This window comes from Phyllobates terribilis, unplaced genomic scaffold (genome assembly GCF_046119375.1).
Source record: "Phyllobates terribilis strain yellow unplaced genomic scaffold, ASM4611937v1 Scaffold_4__5_contigs__length_816908805, whole genome shotgun sequence".
NCBI lineage: Eukaryota > Metazoa > Chordata > Amphibia > Anura > Dendrobatidae > Phyllobates > Phyllobates terribilis.
The window spans coordinates 673,355,701-673,381,929 of record NW_027362764.1 but is presented as its reverse complement, the minus strand read 5'-3'; the positions used below and the strand labels follow the sequence as shown (position 1 = coordinate 673,381,929).

The 26,229-nt window shown below is 49.1% G+C and overlaps 4 non-coding genes and 6 pseudogenes across 4 annotated transcripts; all 10 read right to left on the bottom strand.

Moving 5' to 3' along the window:
* Nucleotides 1-3,291: 3,291 nt before the first annotated feature.
* Nucleotides 3,292-3,411, bottom strand: LOC141267011 (5S ribosomal RNA). Its single transcript, XR_012321030.1, has one exon. It is a non-coding gene; the product is annotated as a 5S ribosomal RNA (ribosomal RNA).
* Nucleotides 3,412-5,074: 1,663 nt separating this feature from the next.
* Nucleotides 5,075-5,194, bottom strand: LOC141269177 (5S ribosomal RNA; annotated as a pseudogene).
* A 620-nt stretch (nt 5,195-5,814) lies between these two features.
* Nucleotides 5,815-5,933, bottom strand: LOC141266776 (5S ribosomal RNA). Its single transcript, XR_012320801.1, has one exon. It is a non-coding gene; the product is annotated as a 5S ribosomal RNA (ribosomal RNA).
* Nucleotides 5,934-14,891: 8,958 nt separating this feature from the next.
* Nucleotides 14,892-15,011, bottom strand: LOC141267766 (5S ribosomal RNA; annotated as a pseudogene).
* Nucleotides 15,012-15,632: 621 nt separating this feature from the next.
* On the bottom strand, nt 15,633-15,751 carry LOC141266485 (5S ribosomal RNA). Its single transcript, XR_012320522.1, has one exon. It is a non-coding gene; the product is annotated as a 5S ribosomal RNA (ribosomal RNA).
* A 943-nt stretch (nt 15,752-16,694) lies between these two features.
* Nucleotides 16,695-16,814, bottom strand: LOC141269130 (5S ribosomal RNA; annotated as a pseudogene).
* Nucleotides 16,815-17,435: 621 nt separating this feature from the next.
* On the bottom strand, nt 17,436-17,554 carry LOC141266648 (5S ribosomal RNA). Its single transcript, XR_012320678.1, has one exon. It is a non-coding gene; the product is annotated as a 5S ribosomal RNA (ribosomal RNA).
* A 982-nt stretch (nt 17,555-18,536) lies between these two features.
* LOC141269081 (5S ribosomal RNA) lies at nt 18,537-18,656 on the bottom strand (annotated as a pseudogene).
* Nucleotides 18,657-19,276: 620 nt separating this feature from the next.
* On the bottom strand, nt 19,277-19,395 carry LOC141268235 (5S ribosomal RNA; annotated as a pseudogene).
* A 912-nt stretch (nt 19,396-20,307) lies between these two features.
* LOC141270250 (5S ribosomal RNA) lies at nt 20,308-20,427 on the bottom strand (annotated as a pseudogene).
* Between the last annotated feature and the right edge of the window lie 5,802 nt (nt 20,428-26,229).

Below are 26,229 nucleotides of genomic sequence, written 5' to 3'. Positions count from 1 at the left end.
CTCTCACTTGCTGCTTTTCTACTTTGAAGTCTGGCTGCCGGATGACCTTTCCAGTGTTCAGCAAGACCAGGTCCTTTTGTGCTTTCCCTTCTCTTCAATTTTTTTGCTGGCTTCCTTAAAAGGTCTTGTAGACACAACGCCCCACTCAGAGCCGCTGAGCTCACTGATCGGCTGCAGCGCTGTCGACGGAACGTCAGCTTCACGGCCAATGCCACAGGCCGGGAGCAGAGGCGAGACTCACCGGTAGACCCGGGTAGGGTGAGTAGAGCGCGATTAGTTGCTTTCTAATCGCCTGCAGCCGGGGATTAACTTTTAATGAAAGGGAACAATCCCTTTGACTGTCTGCAGCGCGCCACACCTAGGAAGCGCACTCTCACACACAAGCCAGCATGCACACGTGCTCGCACGTGACAACACCCCCTATCTGCCCCTACAACCTCTCCGTCACCATGCGTCAGACTCTCCTGCCTGTTTTATGATTTCAGGGCCCTAGCAGGAATCACCCCCCCCCTCCCCAATTCCTTCCTTGCCTTCATAGAATCATAGAATGGTAGAGTTGGAAGGGACCTCCTGGGTCATCTGGTACAACCCCCTGCTCAAAGCAGGATTAACTAGATCATCTCAGACAGATGTCTGTCCAGCCTCTGTTTGAAGACGTCCATTGAAGGGGAACTCACCACCTCTCGTGGCAGCCTGTTCCACTCATTAATCACCCTAACTGTCAAAAAGTTTTTTCTAATATCTAATCTGTGTCTCCTCCCATTTAGTTTCATCCCATTGCTTCTAGTCTTTCCTTGTGCAAATGAGAATAAAGATGATCCTTCTACAATGTGACAGCCCTTGACATATTTGTAGACAGCTATTAAGTCTCCTCTCAGTCTTCTTTTTTGCAAGCTAAACATTCCCAAATCCTGCAACCGTTCCTCATAGGACATGGTTTGCAGACCAGTCACCATTCTGGTCGCTCTTCTCTGAACTTGCTCCAGTTTGTCTATGTCTTTTTTAAAATGTGGTGCCCAAAAGTGTACACAGTATTCCAGATGAGGTCTGACCAAAGAGGAGTAAAGACCGATAATGACTTCACGTGATCTAGACTGTATGCTTCTGTTAATACATCCCAGAATTGTATTTGCCTTTTTTGCTGCTGCATCACACTGTTGACTCATGTTCAGTCTATGATCTATTAGTATACCTAAGTCTTTTTCACATGTACTGTTGCTTAGCTCTATTCCTCCCATTCTGTATATGCTTTTTTCATTTTTATTGCCCAGATGTAGTACTTTGCATTTTTCCCTGTTAAAAACCATTCTGTTGGTTGCTGCCCACTGCTCCAGTTTATTTAGGTCTTTTTGAATCCTCTCTCTCTCTTCTCTAGTATTAGCTATCCCTCCTAGCTTTGTGTCATCAGCAAATTTAATCAGTTTACCCTCAATTCCTTCATCTAAATCATTGATAAAGATGTTGAACAATACAGGTCCCTGGACGGAGCCCTGTGGTACCCCACTTGAGAAATTCATCCAGCTGGATGTGAAGCCATTTACAACCACCCTTTGAGTCCAATCACTAAGCCAGTTATGAATCCACCTAACAGTTGCCTGGTCCATTGCATACTTGGTCATTTTTTCAATAAGGATGGTGTGAGATACTTTGCCAAATGCTTTGCTGAAGTCAAGATATACTATATCTACAGCATTTCCCTGATCCACCCAGTCAGTGATTCTGTCATAGAAGGAAATTAAGTTAGTCTGACATGACTTGTTAGTTACAAACCCATGCTGACTCTGGTTAATCACTTCATTCTTATCCATGTACTTACATACATGTTGTTTAATAATTTGTTCAAAGATCTTTCCTGGTATAGAAGTCAGACTCACCGGCCTATAGTTCCCTGGGTCCACCTTCTTCCCCTTTTTGAAGATAGGAACAACATTTGTTCTTCTCCAGTCTTCTGGGACTTCTCCTGTTCTCCAAGAATTTTCAAAGATTATGGAGAGTGGTTCTAAAATTTCTTCTACGATCTCCTTCAGTACTCTGGGGTGTAATTCATCTGGACCTGGAGACTTGAACTCATTTATGTTAGCTAAATATTCCCTCACAATCTTTCTGTTTACAGATAACTTGGATTCCTCTATTCCTTTAAAAGGACAGTGAAGATCAGTTGATGTTACATTTTCTTTCTGAGAGAAAACAGATGCAAAATAGGAATTAAAAAGTTCGGCCTTCTCAACATCCTCTCTTACCATTTCTCCATTTTCATCCTGTAAAAATCCTATAGCATCTTTGACTTTTCTTTTACTTTTGACATACCCCCAAAATCCTTTTTTATTGCTTTTGACATCTCTTGCAAGCCTTAATTTATTGTCAGCTTTAGCTAACCTGATACGTGCCCTTCAGGATCTGCAGACTGCATTATAATCTTCTTTAGATATGCCTCCCTCTTTCCATTTAATAAACATTTCTTTCTTTCTTTTTAGCATGTGTTTAAGTTCTGTGTTCATCCATCCTGGTTTCCTTAAATGCTTCCCATTCTTCCTACTTTTCGGGATTGTTAACGATTGTGCTTTGAGAATCTCATTTTTAAAAATTTCCCATCCTTCCTGGACATTTTTGTCCTTAAGGACATCCAGCCATTGGATCCTTCCTATTCTCTTTCTGAGTCTCTTAAAATCTGCCTTTCTAAAATCTAATCTTGAAGTTTGAGTCTTCACATGTCTTCCTCCTCTAGTTATCCAAAATTCTATAATAGCATGATCGCTGCCTCCTAGGGTCCCACCCACCTTTACCTCCTCAACCATTTCCTCATTGTTTATAAGGATTAGATCTAAAGTAGCAGATCCCCTTGTTTTCTCCCCTACCTTTTGGAAGATAAAGTTGTCAGCAAGAAAGGATAAGGATAACCTTCCTTGCACTGAGGTTAGCTCTTTGTCAGCCGTCTGGCTTGGTTACACAAGCTTCTTTGCAGAGAAACATGTTACTTCTGCTGGCCCTCGCTAGGCGGCCGGCATCCAAAACCTTCCCTGGGCACCTGCTGAAAGCCTAGCCCCTTCACGGCCCTGGGTGCTTTTAACGCCATCATTTCCACACGGCGAGCTGCGGAGTCAATAAGCACTCCTAGCCGTGGCAAGGAGTTCGGTGTCAGGCCTGCGTGAAGGCGGCGGGGTAGCGTACTTAGCTGCCAACTGGCTCAGAGGCCTTGGGGCTTCCATCATCTAAGTTACTTAAGGTCGGTGTCCGGCAAGGCGCCGTTCCATGCTAGCCGAGCTGTGCAGTAGGGCAAAACGTCATCAAAATGGTCTACAGCACCCAGTCTTCCCAGGAGGTCTCCCATCCAAGTACTGTCTCAGCCCAGCCCTGCTTTGCTTCCGAGATCAGACGAGATCAGGCGTATCCAAGGTGGTATGGCCAGTAGACGCTGCTCAATCCATCGCCCGGCCAGCCTTTCTCAGGATCGCTTGGTGGCAAGCAATCTGGCCGTGACGGGGCGGGCTCCAAAGGGTCCATGCAAAGGCTGTGCCGTCCCTACAGGTGTGGTTTGTTTAGCAGTGATTCACCCGCCGCATCAGGTGTCTTCAAAAATGTCTCGGCGCAGGGTCTCCTGCAGGCTAAACCCTTCATCGCGGTAATGTGACAGAAAGAGCAAGCTGGACCCGTAACTTGGGGGCGGAGCGAGACGTCCAGCGGTGAATGAAGGAAGAGGGTGAGATGGTTGCCAGTGACTTTGAGCTGGTCTTCAGGGGGGAGGGTCGTGTTGCCTGCAAAGGTCTTCTGCTTGGGGTTACCGGTGGTTGCCTCCAGCCACGCGGGAGACGCTGGTCCTGGTGAAAAGGAGCCTAGTATTTAAAGTAAAGAAGCAACAATGCTGGAGGCCCACGGTGATCAGAAGGATGCTGGTATTTTGCAGAGATGAAATAGCGCAAGAGAGAAAGCAAATGAAAAAAAGAAAAGAGAATGAATGTGTGCACTTGTGAAAGGGAATAGAAAAAAGGCACAGAAGAGAGTGCCCCCTGCTGGTGGAAGGAAAGAAAAAGCAAAAGCCTACAGCACCTGGTAGTCCCAGGCTGTCTCCCATCCAAGTACTAACCAGGCCTGACCCTGCTTTGCTTCTGAGATCACATGTGTTCAGGGTGGTGTAGCCATAGGCAGGAACAAGCCTCTCACTTGCTGCTTTTCTACTTTGAAGTCTGGCTGCCGGATGGCCTTTCCAGTGTTCAGCAAGACCAGGTCCTTTTGTGCTTTCCCTTCTCTTCAATTTTTTTGCTGGCTTCCTTAAAAGGTCTTGTAGACACAACGCCCCACTCAGAGCCGCTGAGCTCAGTGATCGGCTGCAGCGCTGTCGACGGAACGTCAGCTTCACGGCCAATGCCACAGGCCGGGAGCAGAGGCGAGACTCACCGGTAGACCCGGGTAGGGTGAGTAGAGCGCGGTTAGTTGCTTTCTAATAGCCTGCAGCCGGGGATTAACTTTTAATGAAAGGGAACAATCCCTTTGACTGTCTGCAGCGCGCCACACCTAGGAAGCGCACTCTCACATACAAGCCAGCATGCACACGTGCTCGCACGTGACAACACCCCCTATCTACCCCTACAACCTCTCCGTCACCATGCGTCAGACTCTACTGCCTGTTTTATGATTTCAGGGCCCTAGCAGGAATCACCCCCCCCCTCCCCAATTCCTTCCTTGCCTTCCTTGCACTGAGGTTAGCTCTTTGTCAGCCGTCTGGCTTGGTTACACAAGCTTCTTTGCAGAGAAACATGTTACTTCTGCTGGCCCTCGCTAGGCGGCTGGCATCCAAAACCTTCCCTGGGCACCTGCTGAAAGCCTGGCACCTTCACGGCCCCGGGTGCTTTTAACGCCATCATTTCCACACGGCGAGCTGCGGAGTCAATAAAAACTCCTAGCCGTGGCAAGGAGCTCAGTGTCAGGCCTGCGTGAAGGCGGCGGGGTAGCGTACTTAGCTGCCAACTGGCTCAGAGGCCTTGGGGCTTCCATCATCTAAGTTACTTAAGGTCGGTGTCCGGCAAGGCGCCGTTCCATGCTAGCCGAGCTGGGCAGTAGGGCAAAACGTCATCAAAATGGTCTACAGCACCTGGTGTTCCCAGGAGGTCTCCCATCCAAGTACTGTCTGAGCCCAGCCCTGCTTTGCTTCCGAGATCAGTCGAGATTGGGCGTATCCAAGGTGGTATGGCCAGTAGATGCTGCTCGATCCATCGCCCAGCCAGCCTTTCTCAGGATCGCTTGGTGGCAGCAATCTGGCCGTGACGGGGCGGGCTCCGAAGGGTCCATGCAAAGGCTGTGCCGTCCCTACAGGTGTGGTTTGTTTAGCAGTGATTCACCCGCCGCATCAGGTGTCTTAAAAAATGTCTCGGCGCAGGGTCTCCTGCAGGCTAAACCCTTCATCGCGGTAATGTGACAGAAAGAGCAAGCTGGACCCGTAACTTGGGGTCGGAGCGAGACGTCCAGGGGTGAATGAAGGAAGAGGGTGAGATGGTTGCCAGTGACTTTGAGCTGCTCTTCAGGGGGGAGGGTCGTGTTGCCTGCAAAGGTCTTCTGCTTGGGGTTACCGGTGGTTGCCTCCAGCCACCCGGGAGACGCTCGTCCTGGTGAAAAGGAGCCTAGTATTAAAAGTAAATAAGCAACAATGCTGGAGGCCCACGGTGATCAGAAGGATGCTGGTATTTTGCAGAGATGAAATAGCGCAAGAGAGAAAGCAAATGAAAAAAAGAAAAGAGAATGAATGTGTGCACTTGTGAAAGGGAATGGAAAAAAGGCATAGAAGAGAGTGCCCCCTGCTGGTGGAAGGAAGGAAAAAGCAAAAGCCTACAGCACCTGGTATTCCCAGGTGGTCTCCCATCCAAGTACTAACCAGGCCCAACCCTGCTTAGCTTTTGAGATCAGACGAGATTGGGCGTGTTCAGGGTGGTGTGGCCATAGGCAGAGACTAGCCTCTCACTTGCTGCTTTTCTACTTTGACGTCTGGCTGCCAGCTGCCCTTTCCAGTGCTCAGCAAGACCAGGTCCTTTTGTGCTTTCCCTTCTCTTCAATTTTTTTGCTGGCTTCCTTAAAAGGTCTTGTAGACACAACGCCCCACTCAGAACCGCTGAGCTCACTGATCGGCTGCAGCGCTGTCGACGGAACGTCAGCTTCACGGCCAATGCCACAGGCCGGGAGCAGAGGCGAGACTCACCGGTAGACCCGGGTAGGGTGAGTAGAGCGCGGTTAGTTGCTTTCTAATAGGCTGCAGCCGGGATTAACTTTTAATGAAAGAGAACAATCCCTTTGACTGTCTGCAGCACGCCACACCTAGGAAGCGCACTCTCACACACAAGCCAGCATGCACACGTGCTCGCACGTGACAACACCCCCTATCTGCCCCTACAACCTCTCCGTCACCATGTGTGTCACCCTGGCCTGGATGCCACAAAATGTATTAAAGCTGTGTCTGAGAGCAAGGGTGAGGTTCTCTTGTCAGGGGAACATTAGCATGCAATGCCTCCTGTCTCAGGCCAGTAGGGGGAGCAGGCTGCCCCTATAAAAGCTGGTGCTGGGGGCAGGGTTAGAGAGAACTGGATTGCCTGTCTCAGCTCTGAGACGTGTCCCAGAGTGGAGCAGGGACAGAAAGTTGATTGCACCTCAGAGGAAGTGTGGCAGGAGGAGAGCCACAAGCCAGAGACAAGAGGCGAAGAGAGCCTGTCTTGGCAGAGAAAAGACTTAATTTTACCAGACTTTGGTGTCTGAGGCTGGAAGGATTCCACATCCCCCAGCAGAGAACCAGTCCGCAAGGGACTGTACATTCCTTGGCCTAAGAAGCCTGGAGGCCCTGCCACAACCGAAGGGCCCAGTAAAGCCGTACAAGGCTGGGAGCAGAAAGGAACCCACGTCGCAGGCCATACAGGCAAGAATACACGGAAAGCTCGGAAACGTGGGCTGTTACCCTATCAGGAGGAGATAGCCAGAAGTAGCGCAGAAAGCACGGTAGGCCTACACCCTCACCCTGACCAGGGCCAATTTCCCCGTTGCTCTCAGACGTCCAGGTCCCCTCCTAGCCGGGACTGTTTATGGGTCAGTTTACCTGTTGTAGTAAAGACCCTGGACTGCAACTTGTTGTCTGTGTGCTCCTTGCTCCTCCCGCACTATCAGCACTGGGATTCTCACTACCATCACTCCCACCATCCATTATACTGCCCTGGGGCCGCACTCTTCCCGTGGGGAGTCACACTACCCTAGCTGCACACCTCATCAGCCCCAGCGGTCTGCATGCAGCGGCGGTTCCTAATAACCGCAATCCACGGGTGGCGTAGTCAGACATTATCAGCAGAACATAGCAGACTACCATTGGCCTGACCACCCTGAGCCACGGAACCGGGTGGCCACTACTACCCCCATCGTCTCCCTATTGCCCGGATCCGAGTGCCCCACGGCCCAGGGGGCGAGTCAGCTTTGGCGTAGTCGGCAGGATTTCGTGCCCGCAACCACCGGGTACTGCGTGCCTGAAAAAGACTTTTGTAAACTTACCTGTGGCGAAGTTTCCCGCCATCCGGAGCCGATTCCCGCCATCGGACGCCATCTTGGACCGTTTCCCGCCGTCTTCTGCCTTCTTCCCGCCATCCGCAGCTGCTTCCCGCCATCGGACGCCATTTTCAGGATGCCGCGCGGGAAGAAGAGGGGCGTGGACGTCAAAACCGCGCGAGATCCGAAGCTCCGCCCCACGCTCCGACGCTGCGCAAGGTCCTGGAAGGAAGAGAGAGCGACGCTGACGTCATCAGGACGCGACGCCAGGTCCTCGTCCATAGCAGCAGCAGCGGAGCCGCGGCCTACAGAAGAGGATCGCCGGAAGGTAGGCCACGCTTAACTAGGGGGGAGGAAGATGTCAGACACAGAGGCGCCCACTACCACCAACGCAGCTGCAGCAGCAGTGATGCCCTTTTCCCTGCCCTACATCCCTGGAGCGGCCTGGCTGCCCAAACACTCAGGGGAGCCCCATGCCCTAACTGACTTTAAGGAAAGGCTATACAGTTTGTTCCAGGTTTACCCCCTGACAGAGGAGCAGAAGGTCAGCATATTGACAGGGCAGTTAACTGGCGCAGCCCAAAGGGAGGTAAAATCATGGCCCACTGAGGAGAAAAGGACTGTGAAGGGTATCCTGGCCCGGCTGTGGGGTACCTTTGATACACGTACCTCCGCTGAGATTAAAATGAGGTTCTATGGATGTAGGCAGCGGGCACAGGACAGCATCAGAGACTATGCCCTAAATCTGCAGGAAGCCTTGAGGGCTATTCAACAAACTGACCCTGGCAGTGTGCAGGAAACCGATAAGCTGCTAACAGAACAATTCATAGAAGGTCTGCTGTCTAGCGCCCACAGGGCCCACTGCGCCTCATGTTCTTTCAGAACCCCGACCTGACCTTTGCCCAATTTATGGACAGGGCCATAAGGGTGCTCCGTGAATCTGCAACCAGTAGCGCTATAAACCCCCGGCGCCCTGCTATCACCTACCACCAGGAGGCGGCGCCCTCCTCTATGGACTCCGTGGAGGCTGATGCACAGGCCCTGAACCAAGCCCCGTCGAAAGGCCTGCACCACCAAGTCCAGGAGCTAACCAGGAGCGTCGCGGCGTTGACCAGAACCGTCCAGGCGTTGCAAGTGGACCCGTCAAGACCCATCGAGCTGGCTTCAAGTCCGGAGGATGTCCCGTGGCGTCGACAGAGGAGGATCCCGTCGTTCCGAGGGAGGCCCACAGACCGCTACGCAGAGGATGGACAGCCCATTTGCCGTAGATGCAACCAGCCCGGACACATTTCCAGGTACTGTAATTTAAACGGGTCCAACCTGGGGCAGAGGGCCGACCCCCAGGCATAAGATCACCAGGCCCTTATAATTTGCGTGATAAGTACGTTTGGGGGCACCCGGTTTTACCCGTGGTGCTGGACGGTATCCCCATGAGCGCCTTGCTGGATACTGGGTCGCAAGTAACCACAATCCCTTATGTACTTTTTAAGCAGTATTGGACTGATGCTGATATCACACGGTATCCAGACAGTAACTTGAGCATCATCGCCAGTAATGGCTTACTCGTGCCGCAGATGGGGTTCAAGGAGATGACCATTAAAATTGGTAAAGTTGAACTGCCGGCACAGGGAGTGATTATTGTGGACATTGACCGTCATGAAAGTCACCCTAAAATAACTGTGGGTACTAACATAATTGAAAATTGTCTTTCAGAGGTAATTGTAATTCTACAACAGGTGGCGGTGAATGCTAGTTCCAGCCAACAGAGGGTCCTCAACAAGGAGATAAAAGCCCTGATGAGACGGCAGCAGGTAGAACTGTCTGGTGGTGAGATCGGTAGTGTAAGACTGAGTGACCCATTCCCCATTTCCATGCCTCCCAAAAGTGAAATGATGATCTGGTGTCGGACTGCAATCGGGTTGAGAGGTAGAGACTACCAAGCCATGGTAGAACCCGTGTACTCAGACAGCAGGCCCACCATTTTGACAGCCCGGGGGGTGGTTGATGTCCGTCATGGGAGGGTGCCCGTCCGCATCCTCAACATTGGAGAGAGGGAAGTACACTTACCCAGGTACCCTACACTCGCCAAACTGTTTGTTGTCGAACACCAAGCTATCAGGGCCGTGGAACCCTTGCCTCCATCTCCTCAGGCGGAGGGTAATGGCTCCCAGAAACAAAAGGAGGACTGGTGCCAGAAACTCCATGTGGGTGCTGACTCCACTCCCCTGCACCAAAAACAAGGAGTCTACCGGGTGGTACAGGAGTACGAGAGAGTCTTTAGTAAGCACCCGCTGGACTTCGGCAGAGTAAAGGGGATAGAACACCACATCCCGACAGGGAGCCACCCACCAATAAAAGAGAGACACAGGCCTGTACCCCCTGCACATTATCAGAACGCCAAGGGCATGCTAAGAGAGATGAAGGAAGCTGGGGTCATTAGAGATAGCTGTAACCCCTGGGCAGCCCCCTTGGTTCTGGTGAAAAAGAAAGACGGCACCATGAGAATGTGCGTGGACTATAGACAAATCAACCGTATCACCCACAAAGACGCATACCCGCTGCCTAGAATAGAGGAGTCTTTAGCCGCACTAAAATCTGCTAACTTCTTTTCTACTTTGGACCTTACTAGCGGGTACTGGCAGGTTCCTGTGGCAGAGGCTGACATGGAGAAGACCGCCTTCACCACCCCGATGGGACTGAGCGAGTTCAACTGTATGTCTTTCGGGCTCTGCAACGCACCAGGGACCTTCCAGCGGCTGATGGAATGCTCTCTAGGGCACCGAAACTTCTAGACGGTCCTCCTTTACCTGGACGACGTGATCGTCTATTCGAAGACCTACGAGGACCATCTAAAGCACCTGGCCGAGGTGTTCGAAGCCCTGGCAGGCTATGGCCTGAAGGTGAAACCATGGAAGTGTCACCTGCTGAAACCAAAGGTCCAGTACCTAGGGCACGTGGTAAGCGCGGAAGGAGTGGCCCCCGACCCTGACAAAGTCACGGCAATCAAGAGCTGGCCAAGCCCCTCGAACATCAAAGAGGTGAGACAGTTTCTCGGGTTGGTAGGCTACTACCGAAGGTTCATCCCCGGGTTCACTAAGATGGCAGCTCCTATGCAGGACCTCCTGATCGGACAGTCTAAGTCCCGAAGTCAAAAGCCACCCTTCAAGTGGGATAAACCGGAAGAGGAGTCCTTCCGTCAGCTAAAGATGGCCCTCACGGGGGATGAGATCCTGGCTTACCCTGATTACGGCCAGCCTTTCATTCTCCACACAGATGCCAGTAATGTGGGACTGGGAGCCGTACTGTCCCAAAACCAACAGGGCAGAGAACGGGTGATCGCATACGCCAGTCGGAAGCTGAGGCCCACCGAGAGGAACCCGGAGAATTACAGGTCCTTCAAGCTAGAATTCTTGGCGGTGGTGTGGGCCGTGACGGAACGCTTCAAGCATTACCTGGCCTCCGCAAAGTTCACCGTGTACACGGACAACAACCCGTTGACACACCTGGACAATGCAAGACTGGGTGCCCTGGAACAGCTTTGGATGGCCCGTCTCTCCAACTATGACTTCGTGATCAAGTACCGGGCAGGCAAAACCAACGCCAACGCGGACGCCCTATCAAGAATGCCTCACTTACCTGAAGGTGACGAAGACCCAGAAGAGCTGGAGGAGGTAGAACTCCCCGCGTTTCACCGGTATGGAGCCGCTCAACACTCTCACCGCGTGAAGGAGGAGGATCTAACAACTGTGATGATGAATCCCCTACCTCACCACAGCTGGGCCGAGACCCAAGATAGTGACCCTGCAGTCCGCCTGGTGAAAGATCTGCTGACCCGGGAAGACGCCCGCCTAGATCCAGATGCCCCAGAGGAAGCCAAGCAGCAATGGAAGGAGAAGAGCAAGCTGTTCCTCTACGAAGGCAAGTTGTACAAAAGGATTGTCAACCACCGGACGCACGAGCTGACCTGGCAAGTCGTGGTCCCAAGGCGAGATGCAGCTATGGTCCTGGGGGCTTTCCATGACAGAGCGGGACACTTCGGTTGGAAGAAACTGGAGTTCCTACTAAGAGGAAGGTTCTTTTGGGTCGGCATGAGAGGAGCTGTAGAAAAATGGTGCAGAGACTGTGGCCCTTGTCACCTGAGGAGGAAGGACCGCACCAGCCAGAAGACACCCTTGAGGCCCATCGTCACCACGCAGCCTCTTGAGCTGGTAGCTCTGGACCATGTCAAATTGGCTCCCAGCCGGTCAGGATACATCTATGCCCTGACAATCGTGGACCACTATTCCCGTTTTCTAGTGGTGGTCCCGGTAAAGGACTTGACAGCCCAAACAGCGGCCAGAGCCTTCCAGCAATACTTCTGCCGTCCACACGGGTATCCGGGAACAGGTCCTGACAGACCAGGGTCCAGCGTTCGAGGCTGAAATCTTCCAGGAGTTCTGCAACCTCTATGGCTGTAAGAAAATTCGGACAACGCCTTACCATCCACAAACCAACGGGATGTGTGAGAAGATGAACAATATAGTCATTGATCTCCTGAAGACGTTGCCCCTGGAGGAACGCAGCCTGTGGCCAGAAAAACTGCCGGACCTGATAGACCTATACAACAATATCCCGGTGAATGCTACCAACTGCACCCCGGCTTACCTGATGCGAGCCAGACCGGGTAAGCTGCCCGTAGACCTGGAGATGGGAGTCCTAATACCTGAGGACACCTCCCCAGATGCGGACTGGGATACGGAAAGGCAACTGCAGTACAAGAAGGTACAGGAGAGTGTGGAGAAGAGCCTGGCCCAGGTGAGAGAGAAGCAAGAAAGACTCTTCAATCAACACGCCCCTGCTGGTCCCCTAGAACCTGGTGAGCAAGTCCTAAAGCGAAAAAGAAGGCTACATAAGTTGGACGACCAGTGGGAAAGGGAACCCTACACCGTACTGCAGTCTGACCACGACAACCCAAAGGTGTGCGTAATCACCAAGGACGGAGGAGAAACCACTAGTGTCGTCTCCAGAGACCACCTCAAAAGGTGCCCCGAGCAACTCCGTAGTGCAGAAGAGGATCAGAGTGACCTTGAACCCGCAGAGGACAAGGAAGAAATGATCAGCACCATTCTCGGAGAGTTCCCTCAGTCCTGGACTCGCATAAATGATGCTATAGTGGTACCCGTCCTGCATTTCCTGCAACCGGCCCAGCAACAACCAACACCAGAGCCGGAAGGTGAAGAGGAGCCAGCAGTTCCAGAGGCAGAAGAGCCTGTACCAGCAGCCCAGGAGAGTCAACCCTCTGCTGACAGTGAGCCTGCCATGCCTGCGGTAAGCCAAAGAACCCGCAGACAGCTGCCTGCCCTACCTGTACACCCAGCTGGTAGCTGTACCCCTAACGCTAGTGGGGAAAGCCAGGTTGGTCCACCACCAGACAGTGGGTTAAGGAGGTCAACCAGGAGCACAAAGGGGCAGATACCCGCTCGCTGGAGAATATAGAGTGTACTAAGATTGTAAATAACCCTGTTGCCAAATGTTGAAATGTTTGCCAAGTTACCTGCATGTTTATTAATAGTGTGTTTCAGTTTCTTGCAGCTACCGTAAGGACTCACAGGTTATGGACTTTTTATAACCGGGACCTTGTATGGACTGCATTCTGAGCCTAACCCAGGAATGAACTAAGACTGTGAAGGACTTGGGGTAGGACAGACCCCCACCTGGTTAAGGCTCCCGTTGTATTGGTGATATGGACACCCAGTCACAGGCCACACTGTGACCTTAAGAACTCAATTTGTGCGTCGCCTGTCTATTAATGTTTTATTGTTATGCATATTGTCTTTGTTTATTGTTTAGTCCCGGAGTACTAAATTTCACTAGGGGGGAATGTGTCACCCTGGCCTGGATGCCACAAAATGTATTAAAGCTGTGTCTGAGAGCAAGGGGGGGGTTCTCTGGTCAGGGGAACATTAGCATGCAATGCCTCCTGTCTCAGGCCAGTAGGGGGAGCAGGCTGCCCCTATAAAAGCTGGTGCTGGGGGCAGGGTTAGAGAGAACTGGATTGCCTGTCTCAGCTCTGAGACGTGTCCCAGAGTGGAGCAGGGACAGAAAGTTGATTGCACCTAAGAGGAAGTGTGGCAGGAGGAGAGCCACAAGCCAGAGACAAGAGGCGAAGAGAGCCTGTCTTGGCAGAGAAAAGACTTAATTTTACCAGACTTTGGTGTCTGAGGCTGGAAGGATTCCACATCCCCCAGCAGAGAACCAGTCCGCAAGGGACTGTACATTCCTTGGCCTAAGAAGCCTGGAGGCCCTGCCACAACTGAAGGGACCAGTAAAGCCGTACAAGGCTGGGAGCAGAAAGGAACCCACGGCGCAGGCCATACAGGCGAGAATACACGGAAAGCTCGGAAACGTGGGCTGTTACCCTATCAGGAGGAGATAGCCAGAAGGAGCGCAGAAAGCACGGTAGGCCTACACCCTCACCCTGACCAGGGCCAATTTCCCCGTTGCTCTCAGACGTCCAGGTCCCCTCCTAGCCGGGACTGTTTATGGGTCAGTTTACCTGTTGTAGTAAAGACCCTGGACTGCAACTTGTTGTCTGTGTGCTCCTTGCTCCTCCCGCACTATCAGCACTGGGATTCTCACTATCATCACTCCCACCATCCATTATACTGCCCTGGGGCCGCACTCTTCCCGTGGGGAGTCACACTACCCTAGCTGCACACCTCATCAGCCCCAGCGGTCTGCATGCAGCGGCGGTTCCTAATAACCGCAATCCACGGGTGGCGTAGTCGGACATTATTAGCAGAACGTAGCAGACTACCATTGGCCTGACCACCCTGAGCCACGGAACCGGGTCGCCACTACTACCCCCATAGTCTCCCTATTGCCCGGATCCGAGTGCCCCACGGCCCAGGGGGCGAGTCACATGCATCAGACTCTCCTGCCTGTTTTATGATTTCAGGGCCCTATCAGGAATCACCCCTCCCCCTCCCCAATTCCTTCCGCACCTTCCTTGCCTTCCTTGCACTGAGGTTAGCTCTTTGGCAGCCGTCTGGCTTGGTTACACAAGCTTCTTTGCAGAGATACATGTTACTTCTGCTGGCCCTCGCTAGGCGGCCGGCATCCAAAACCTTCCCTGGGCACCTGCTGAAAGCCTGGCCCCTTCACGGCCCCGGGTGCTTTTAACGCCATCATTTCCACACGGCGAGCTGCGGAGTCAATAAGCACTCCTAGCCGTGACAAGGAGCTCGGTGTCAGGCCTGCGTGAAGGCGGCGGGGTAGCGTACTTACCTGCCAACTGGCTCAGAGGCCTTGGGGCTTCCATCATCTAAGTTACTTAAGGTCGGTGTCCGGCAAGGCGCCGTTCCATGCTAGCCGAGCTGGGCAGTAGGGCAAAACGTCATCAAAATGGTCTACAGCACCCGGTGTTCCCAGGAGGTCTCCCATCCAAGTACTGTCTGAGCCCAGCCCTGCTTTGCTCCCGAGATCAGACGAGATCGGGCGTATCCAAGGTGGTATGGCCAGTAGACGCTGCTCGATCCATCGCCCGGCCAGCCTTTCTCAGGATCGCTTGGTGGCGAGCAATCTGGCCGTGACGGGGCGGGCTCCGAAGGCTCCATGCAAAGTCTGTGCCGTCCCTACAGGTGTGGTTTGTTTAGCAGTGATTCACCCGCCGCATCAGGTGTCTTCAAAAATGTTTCGGCGCAGGGTCTCCTGCAGGCTAAACCCTTCATCACGGTAATGTGACAGAAAGAGCAAGCTGGACCCGTAACTTGGGGGCGTAGCGAGACGTCCAGGGGTGAATGAAGGAAGAGGGTGAGATGGTTGCCAGTGACTTTGAGCTGCTCTTCAGAGGGGAGGGTCGTGTTGCCTGCAAAGATCTTCTGATTGGGGTTACCGTTGGTTGCCTCCAGCCACGCGGGAGACGCTGGTCCTGGTGAAAAGGAGCCTAGTATTAAAAGTAAAGAAGCAACAATGCTGGAGGCCCACGGTGATCAGAAGGATGCTGGTATTTTGCAGAGATGAAATAGCGCAAGAGAGAAAGCAAATGAAAAAAAGAAAAGAGAATGAATGTGTGCACTTGTGAAAGGGAATGGAAAAAAGGCATAGAAGAGAGTGCCCCCTGCTGGTGGAAGGAAAGAAAAAGCAAAAGCCTACAGCACCTGGTATTCCCAGGTGGTCTCCCATCCAAGTACTAACCAGGCCTGACCCTGCTTAGCTGCCAAGATCAGATGAGATCAGGCGTGTTCAGGGTGGTGTGGCCGTAGGCAGAGACAAGCTACTCACTTGCTGCTTTTCTACTTTGACGTCTGGCTGCCGGATGCCCTTTCCAGTGCTCAGCAAGACCAGGTCCTTTTGTGCTTTCCCTTCTCTTCAATTTTTTTGCTGGCTTCCTTAAAAGGTCTTGTAGACACAACGCCCCACTCAGAGCCGCTGAGCTCACTGATCGGCTGCAGCGCTGTCGACGGAAAGTCAGCTTCACGGCCAATGCCACAGGCCGGGAGCAGAGGCGAGACTCACCGGTAGACCCGGGTAGGGTGAGTAGAGCGCGGTTAGTTGCTTTCTAATAGCCTGTAGCCGGGGATTAACTTTTAATGAAAGGGAACAATCCCTTTGACTGTCTGCAGCGCGCCACACCTAGGAAGCGCACTCTCACACACAAGCCAGCATGCACGCGTGCTTGCACGTGACAACACCCCCTATCTGCCCCTACAACCTCTACGTCACCATGCGTCAGACTCTCCTGCCTGTTTTATGATTTCAGGGCCCTAGCAGGAATCACCTCCCCCCCTCCCCAATTCCTTCCGCACCTACCTTGCCTTCCTTGCACTGAGGTTAGCTCTTTGTCAGCCGTCTGGCTTGGTTACACAAGCTTCTTTGCAGAGAAACATGTTACTTCTGCTGGCCTTCGCTAGGTGGCCGTCATCCAAAACCTTCCCTGGGCACCTGCTGGAAGCCTGGCCCCTTCACGGCCCCGGGTGCTTTTAACGCCATCATTTCCACACGGCGAGCTGCGGAGTCAATAAGCACTCCTAGCCGTGACAAGGAGCTCGGTGTCAGGCCTGCGTGAGGGCGGCGGGGTAGCGTACTTAGCTGCCAACTGGATCAGAGGCCTTGGGGCTTCCATCATCTAAGTTACTTAAGGTCGGTGTCCGGCAAGGCGCCGTTCCATGCTGGCCGAGCTGGGCAGTAGGGCAAAATGTCATCAAAATGGTCTACAGCACCCGGTGTTCCCAGGAGGTCTCCCATCCAAGTACTGTCCGAGCCAAGCCCTGCTTTGCTTCTGAGATCAGATAAGATCGGGCGTATCCAAGGTGGTATGGCCAGTAAACGCTGCTCGATCCATCGCCCGGCCATCCTTTCTCAGGATCGCTTGGTGGCGAGCAATCTGGCCGTGACGGGGCGGGCTCCGAAGGGTCCATGCAAAGGCTGTGCCGTCCCTACAGGTGTGGTTTGTTTAGCAGTGATTCACCAGCCGCATCAGGTGTCTTCAAAAATGTCTCGCCGCAGGGTCTCCTGCAGGCTAAACCCTTCATCGCGGTAATGTGACAGAAAGAGCACGCTGGATCCGTAACCTGGGGGCGGAGCGAGACGTCCAGGGGTGAATGAAGGAAGAGGGTGAGATGGTTGCCAGTGACTTTGAGCTGCTCTTCAGGGGGGAGGGTCGTGTTGCCTGCAAAGGTCTTCTGCTTGGGGTTACCGGTGGTTGCCTCCAGCCACGCGGGAGACGCTGGTCCTGGTGAAAAGGAGCCTAGTATTAAAAGTAAAGAAGCAACAATGCTGGAGGCCCACGGTGATCAGAAGGATGCTGGTATTTTGCAGAGATGAAATAGCGCAAGAGAGAAAGCAAATGAAAAAAAGAAAAGAGAATGAATGTGTGCACTTGTGAAAAAGAATGGAAAAAAGGCATAGAAGAGAGTGCCCCCTGCTGGTGCAAGGAAGGAAAAAGCAAAAGCCTACAGCACCTGGTATTCCCAGGTGGTCTCCCATCCAAGTACTAACCAGACCAAACTCTGCTTAGCTTCTGAGATCAGACGAGATCAGGCGTGTTCAGGGTGGTGTGGCCGTAGGCAAAAACAAGCCTCTCACTTGCTGCTTTTCTACTTTGAAGGCACAGACAAGCCTCTCACTTGCTGCTTTTCTACTTTGACGTCTGGCTGCCGGCTGCCCTTTCCAGTGTTCAGCAAGACCAGGTCCTTTTGTGCTTTCCCTTTTCTTCAATTTTTTTGCTGGCTTCCTTAAAAGGTCTTGTAGACAGAAGGCCCAACTCAGAGCCGCTGAGCTCACTGATCGGCTGCAGCTCTGTCGTCGGAACGTCAGCTTCACGGCCAATGCCACAGGCCGGGAGCAGAGGCGAGACTCACCGGTAGACCCGGGTAGGGTGAGTAGAGCGTGGTTAGTTGCTTTCTAATAGTCTGCAGCTGGGGATTAACTTTTAATGAAAGGGAACAATCCCTTTGACTGTCTGCAGCGCGCCACACCTAGGAAGCGCACTCTCACACACAAGCCAGCATGCACACGTGCTCGCACGTGACAACACTCCCTATCTGCCCCTACAACCTCTCCGTCACCATGCGTCAGACTCTCCTGCCTGTTTTATGATTTCAGGGCCCTAGCAGGAATCACCACCCCCTCCCCAATTCATTCCCCACCTTCCTTGCCTTCCTTCCACTGAGGTTAGCTCTTTGTCAGACGTCTGGCTTGGTTACACAAGCTTCTTTGCAGAGAAACATGTTACTTCTGCTGGCCCTCGCTAGGCGACAGGCATCCAAAACCTTCCCTGGGCACCTGCTGAAAGCCTGGCCACTTCACGGCCCCGGGTGCTTTTAACGCCATCATTTCCACACGGCGAGCTGCGGAGTCAATAACCACTCCTAGCCATGGCAAGGAGCTCGGTGTCAGGCCTGCGTGAAGGAGGCGGGGTGGCGTACTTAGCTGACAACTGGCTCAGAGGCCTTGGGGCTTCCATCATCTAAGTTACTTTGGGTCGGTGTCCGGCAAGGCGCCGTTCCATGCTAGCCGAGCTGGGCAGTAGGTAAAAACGTCATCAAAATGGTCTACAGCACCCGGTGTTCCCAGGAGGTCTCCCATCCAAGTACTGTCCGAGCCCAGCCCTGCTTTGCTTCCAAGATCAGATGAGATCAGGCGTATCCAAAGTGGTATGGCCAGTCAAAGCTGCTTGATCCATCGCCCGGCCAGCCTTTCTCAGGATCGCTTGGTGGCGAGCAATCTGGCCGTGACGGGTCGGGCTCCGAAGGGTCCATGCAAAGTCTGTGCCGTCCCTACAGGTGTGGTTTGTTTAGCAGTGATTCACCCGCCGCATCAGGTGTCTTCAAAAATGGCTCGGCGCAGGGTCTCCTGCAGTCTAAACCCTTCATCGCGGTAATGTGACAGAAAGAGCAAGCTGGACCTGTAACTTGGCGGTGGAGCGAGACGTCCAGGGGTGAATGAAGGAAGAGGGTGAGATGGTTGCCAGTGACTTTGAGCTGCTCTTCAGGGGGGAGGGTCGTGTTGCCTGCAAAGGTCTTCTGCTTGGGGATACCGGAGGTTGCCTCCAGCCACGCGGGAGACGCTGGTCCTGGTGAAAAGGAGCCTAGTATTAAAATTAAAGAAGCAACAATGCTGGAGGCCCACGGTGATCAGAAGGATGCTGTTATTTTGCAGAGATGAAATAGCGCAAGAGAGAAAGCAAATGAAAAAAAGAAAAGAGAATGAATGTGTGCACTTGTGAAAGGGAATGGAAAAAAGGCATAGAAGAGAGTGCCCCTTGCCGGTGGAAGGAAGGAAAAGCAAAAGCCTAAAGCACCTGGTAGTCCCAGGTGGTCTCCCATCCAAGTACTAACCAGGCCCAACCCTGCTTAGCTTTAGAGATCAGATGAGATTGGGCATGTTCAGGGTGGTGTGGCCATAGGCAGAGACTAGCCTCTCACTTGCTGCTTTTCTACTTTGACGTCTGGCTGCCGGCTGCCCTTTCCAGTGCTCAGCAAGACCAGGTCCTTTTGTGCTTTTCCTTTTCTTCAATTTTATTGCTGGCTTCCTTAAAAGGTCTTGTAGACTCAACGCCCCACTCAGAGCCGCTGAGCTCACTAATCGGCTGCAGCGCTGTCGACGGAACGTCAGCTTCACGGCCAATGCCACAGGCCGGGAGCAGAGGCGAGACTCACCGGTAGATCCGGGTAGGGTGAGTAGAGCGCGGTTAGTTGCTTTCTAATAGGCTGCAGCCGGGGATTAACTTTTAATGAAAGGGAACAATCCCTTTGACTGTCTGCAGCACGCCACACCTAGGAAACGCACTCTCACACACAAGCCAGCATGCACACGTGCTCGCACGTGACAACACCCCCTATCTGCCCCTACAACCTCTCCGTCACCATGCGTCAGACTCTCCTGCCTGTTTTATGATTTCAGGGCCCTAGCAGGAATCACCCCCCCCTCCCCAATTCCTTCCGCACCTTCCTTGCCTTCCTTGCACTGAGGTTAGCTCTTTGTCAGCCGTCTGGCTTGGTTACACAAGCTTCTTTGCAGAGAACCATGTTACTTCTGCTGGCCCTCACTAGGCGGCCGGCATCCAAACCCTTCCCTGGGCACCTGCTGAAAGCCTGGCCCCTTCACGGCCCCGGGTGCTTTTAACGCCATTATTTCCACACGGAGAGCTGCGGAGTCAATAAGCACTCCTAGCCGTGGCAAGGAGCTTGGTGTCAGGCATGCGTGGTAGCGTACTTAGCTGCCAACTGGCTCAGAGGCCTTGGGGCTTCCATCATCTAAGTTACTTAAGGTCGGTGTCCGGCAAGGCGTCGTTTTATGCTAGCCGAGCTGGACAGTAGGGCAAAACGTCATCAAAATGGTCCCAGGAGGTCTCCCATCCAAGTACTGTCTGAGCCCAGCCCTGCTTTGCTTCCGAGATCAGACGAGATCGGGCGTATCCAAGGTGGTATGGCCAGTAGACGATGCTCGATCCATCGCCCGGCCAGCCTTTATCAGGATCGCTTGATGGCGAGCAATCGGCCGTGACGGGGCGGGCTCCGAAAGGTCCATGCAAAGGCTATGCCGTCCCTACAGGTGTGGTTTGTTTAGCAGAGATTCACCCGCCGCATCAGGTGTCTTCAAAAATGGCTCGGCGCAGGGTCTCCTGCAGGCTAAACCCTTCATCGTGTAATGTGACCGAAAGAGCAAGCTGGACCCGTAACTTGGGGGCGGAGGGAGACGTCCAGGGGTGAATGAAGGAAGAGGGTGAGATGGTTGCCAGTGACTTTGAGCTGCTCTTCAGGGGGGAGGGTCGTGTTGCCTGCAAAGGTCTTCTGCTTGGGGTTACCGGTGGTTGCCTCCAGCCACCCGGGAGACGCTGGTCCTGGTGAAAAGGAGTCTAGTTGACATGCGCTATTTGTGTGTATATTTTTCGTTCACTACCATATGTAGAACAGGTGTCCATACGACTGGCTATAAAAGCCCATGTTACAGAAGGTGGGGGCTCTCTTGCTCTGCCCACCCCACAAGACACAGAATCTTCATGCTGAGAAGCAGATGACATGTAGGCCTGGACACATGCTGGACAAAGACATGATTTACCAACCAGGATCCAAGGAAAGATGGGTGAATCTCAACAATTAAGCTAATTATGGACAAATGGACAATTACTTTATAACTAATTATTGTATGTACCTGCTGCAATCTGATTCTTTTTAATGGACAATCCAAGAATAAATAGATACATTTTTTAATAAGAATATCGTGATATTGATACTTTGAGAAGTCCTCAGTAGAAAAAAATAATACAGGAAGAGTATTATTTTACAATGATGAGCCATCCAGTCCTGTTTTTTTGTTTTTTAAATTAAGTAAGTGAATTTCTTCCGTGAACAAGGGGGGAGTCCTGACGAGCTGAACAGCTGTTGTTCACGTGTCAGTAAATTCACTAGTTTGTCACGAGAAGCAGAAAGGACCTACAGACTGAGGAAAGACAGGAAGCAGAGGTACTAACAAGGAACAGAATCACAGGAAAAGAATCAGACGAACTGAAGACAGGACGTGCTGATAAAGAGAAGCCAAGGAATCTTAAGGTAAGCAAAATATGGATATAATTTCTTCTTTTGCTAAACAAAGTAATATTAATTTCAAAGTTAATGTAGGAGATGACATAGAAGTTTTGTGGCTCAGTTTATACAAAGAATGTGAATTGCAGAATTTACAGTTAACTTCTAAATTGGTAAATAGATACAAACAGAAATTGAGAAATATTCTACATTTGGTAGATTTTTTTCATAGTCTTGTGTTAGAGATTTCTAAGCAGGAAAATAGTGTAGAAGTGTCAGACGGTGATACTGATTCTGACTGTAATGTGGAAAATGAACAAGAAGTAAGACACGTGTATGTAACTGAAGTTGACCTTGGGTCTGACCAAGAGACGGACATACAGAAACCTGACATGGGAGGAGACATGACTGACATACGAGAAACCGACATACTAGGTGATGTGGGAGGAGACGTGAGTGACGTAGGAGGAACGGACGTACAAGAGCCACTAAAAATATCAGAGAATTCTGGAATTACCCAGGCTCAACTCCAAATTAAAATGAGGAAAAATTTGCTGAAATTATACAAAATCATGCCAAAATATGATGTCAAATTCCATGCCTGTAGAAATTCAGAGACATTTGAGAGCTTCTCTGATAAGTTTGATTTATCCAATGAGGAGAGGAATCAATTATTTAAAATATGGATTCCTGTGACATTGTCCAGACGTTTACATTTAATGCTCTGTGAAAATGACTCTCCTAATGGATGGGAAAATGATTCGGACAGATTAAGATATTTGATTTATTGTGTCACAATGGATTTTCCCAACATAGAAGATCTGCAGAAACTAAGGATTGGTAGGAAGGAATGTACATATACATTCATGTCCATATTTGAGCGGTTGTACAAAGCTCTCATCAAAAATGGAAAAGTACAACATATGATAACAACGTTTGTACAAAAATTCAAATTCCTAAATTCAGTTTCCCAAGTTATGGCATCACAAAAAATTCATTATTTGAATGTGCGCAGATGCTGGATTTTGTTAGAAAACATGAGAATCGTGAAAAGAAAATAAATCACGCTAAATTTATAAAACCAGGAAAGGTAAAATCTTACCAAAAGCCAATATCAAACTCTCCTAGACTGAGTCATCCCCATAGTGAACTCTATCAAATACGCAGAAGATTTCATATATGTTATAAGCCATATTAGCCAGTGCAAAGATCCATCTCTCCACAGAATGAGTTAATTCTCAGTCAGAACTGTGATTCTCTAAAAGGGAAAATGGCTGAATCTGATGGACAGAGACAGGTGAGACGACCAACTCACAGTGACGTCATGGAATGTGGACAGAAGAACAGGCAGTTCTCTGAGGTTTTGAAGGATATAAAAATGTCTTTCCTAAATAGGGCGTTCCTGGAGATATTTGAGAGAGACAGAAGATTTGGTTTAGGGAGTGGCTAAGGAAAAACTGCAATTATAATGTTGTATCAAAATGTAATACAATGTCTCAATATTTATTTATAATCTTATACAGTAAAATTGTAGTTACATAGTTTCTAATAGTTCATATATATATATATATATATATATATATATACACTTGTCTAAGTAGAGATTGCATATAATTGTATTTATATATACGTTTATAAAATATATATATATATATATTAATTAATAAATTAGAACTTCATATATATAAATTTAAGTAGCAATATTTTGAATTACATTAGAACCAACCAATATATGTATAAGATATTTAAATAATTCTGTATCTGTATGAATTTGATATTTAATTTTATTTTCTTATATTTCCTTAGAGTTTTCATTCCAAAGCAGGATTTGATCAAAGAACTCTAAAATGGATTTATTTCTTTATTCACACATGACGTGTGACAGCTGCGGCCTTTGAACTTTGAGCTAATAGTATAGGATCCCATTCATTCTATTTTCAACTGATGTAACTTAAGACCGGACAGCCAGTGAAAAAAGAATCTAAGACAAGAGTTTTTTCAAGTGTCTGAAATTCCAGTGACTTACTCTCATATTATATAATATGTACTTGGGGAATATTCAAAGAAATATAAAGATATTCAATTGATATGGCAATGCGCATTAATAAATTGAGATACAACAATTTTGGGTTAAATATATATATATATATATATCTAAAACTTCATATGTGGAATGTTTGAGTTGAACAGATCTGTGAATGTCAGAGTGAAGGTGACAGATGAGTAAATCAGCAGCTGCTAAGTGTGATTGATGTGACAGAGGCCTCGTATGTTTTTATGTTTGAAAAAAAAAATGTTTCTTTATGTGAAGGTACAAAAATATATTTAATTCTGAGGAAATTATAATACATAATTAGGTATTATCTACATATATACAGTACAGACCAAAAGTTTGAACACACCTTCTCATTTAAAGATTTTTCTGTATTTTCATGACTATGAAAATTGTACATTCACACTGAAGGCATCAAAACTATGAATTAACACATGTGGAATTATATACTTAACAAAAAAGTGTGAAACAACTGAAAATATGTCTTATATTCTAGGTTCTTAAAAGTAGCCACCTTTTGCTTTGATGACTGCTTTGCACACTCTTGGCATTCTCTTGATGAGCTTCAAGAGGTAGTCACCGGAAATGGTTTTCACTTCACAGGTGTGCCCTGTCAGGTTTAATAAGTGGGATTTCTTGCTTTATAAATTGGGTTGGGACCATCAGTTGTGTTGTGTAGAAGTCTGGTGGATACACAGCTAATAGTCCTACTGAATAGACTGTTAGAATTTGTATTATGGCAAGAAAAAAGCAGCTTAGTAAAGAAAAACGAGTGGCCATCATTACTTTAAGAAATGAAGGTCAGTTAGTGTGAAAAATTGAGAAAACTTTGAAAGTGTCCACAAGTGCAGTTGCAAAAACCATCAAGAGCTACAAAGAGACTTGCTCACATGAGGACCACCCAAGAAAAGGAAGACCAAGAGTCACCTCTGCTTCTAAGGATAAGTTTATCCGAGCCTCAGAAATCGCAGGTTAACAGCAGCTCAGATTAGAGACCAGGTCAATGCCACACAGAGTTCTAGCAGCAGACACATCTCTACAACTGTTAAGAGGAGACTTTGTGCAGCAGGCCTTCATGGTAAAATAGCTGCTAGGAAACCACTGCTAAGGACAGGCAACAAGCAGAAGAGACTTGTTTGGGCTAAAGAACACAAGGAATGGACATTAGACCAGTGGAAATCTGTGCTTTGGTCTGATGAGTCAAAATTTGAGATCTTTGGTTCCAACCACCGTGTCTTTGTGCGACGCAGAAAAGGTGAACGGATGGACTCTACATGCCTGGTTCCCACCATGAAGAATGGAGGAGGAGGTGTGATGTGTGGGGGTCCTTTGCTGGTGACACTGTTGGGGATTTATTCAAAACTGAAGTCATACTGAACCAGCATGGCTACCACAGCATCTTCCAGCGGCATGCTATTCCATCCAGTTTGCTTTTAGTTGGACCATCATTTATTTTTCAACAGGACAATGACCCCAAACACACCTCCAGGCTGTGTAAGGGCTATTTGACCAAGAAGGAGAGTGATGGGGTGCTACGCCAGATGACCTGGCCTCCACAGTCACCAGACCTGAACCCAATCGAAATGGTTTGGGGTGAGCTGGACCGCAGAGTGAAGGCAAAAGGGCCAACAAGTGCTAAGCATCTCTGAGAACTCCTTCAAGATTGTTGGAAGACCATTTCCGGTGACTACCTCTTGAAGCTCATCAAGAGAATGCCAAGAGTGTGCAAAGCAGTCATCAAAGCAAAAGGTGGCTACTTTGAAGAACCTAAAATATAAGACATATTTTCAGTTGTTTCACACTTTTTTGTTAAGTATATAATGCCACATGTGTTAATTCATAATTTTGATGCCTTCAGTGTGAATGCAGAATTTTCATAGTCATGAAAATACAGAAAAATCTTTAAATGAGAAGATGTGTCCAAACTTTTGGTCTGTACTGTATATTTCTATATTTCTTTAATAATTATTATTTCTTGATTTAACTAATAGTGGATAAGGGCAACCACACATCAAAATGGTTTACAAAGCAAATTTATATTTAGAATAATTTTCCACATGATAATATTCTTGAATAACTATAATATTATTTTTAATGGTTACCTAAATAGGTACACACGTCTCTTTAGTCAAATCTATGCTACTCATCTATATGAAATTTATGCACAATATTTCTAGAAGAATAATTATTTTTAATTTGGTTCTGATATATACATAAATTTTATAAAATTATATTTTTGGTATTAAGGGGGAAAATGTGTTTTTGATCCTGATTACATAATCACTTTTGAACAATAGTTATTTTCCACACATTTTAATAAAGAAGAAATAATAATAAGGTACTATGGTATAATTAAGAAGGGTATTACATGCAAAGTTGCATAATTTAATATTTTTTGGTGGTACAAGGTTATGACAAATATGAAATCATCCAGATAATGGAGATATAAGGGTATTTTTTATGGAGAATATAATTACTCTGCATTTGTCATTAAAATTTAAAGGCCTTATTTTTATTTTTATTCTTATTTTTACTCTTAATTTTATTTTTCATTTTTAAAATTTTATTCTTACTTTATACTTCTTATTTTTCTATTTTTTCATTTTTTAATTCTCATTTGATTTTATTTCAGTTCAATATCTCAATTGAGAAAACACATTAATA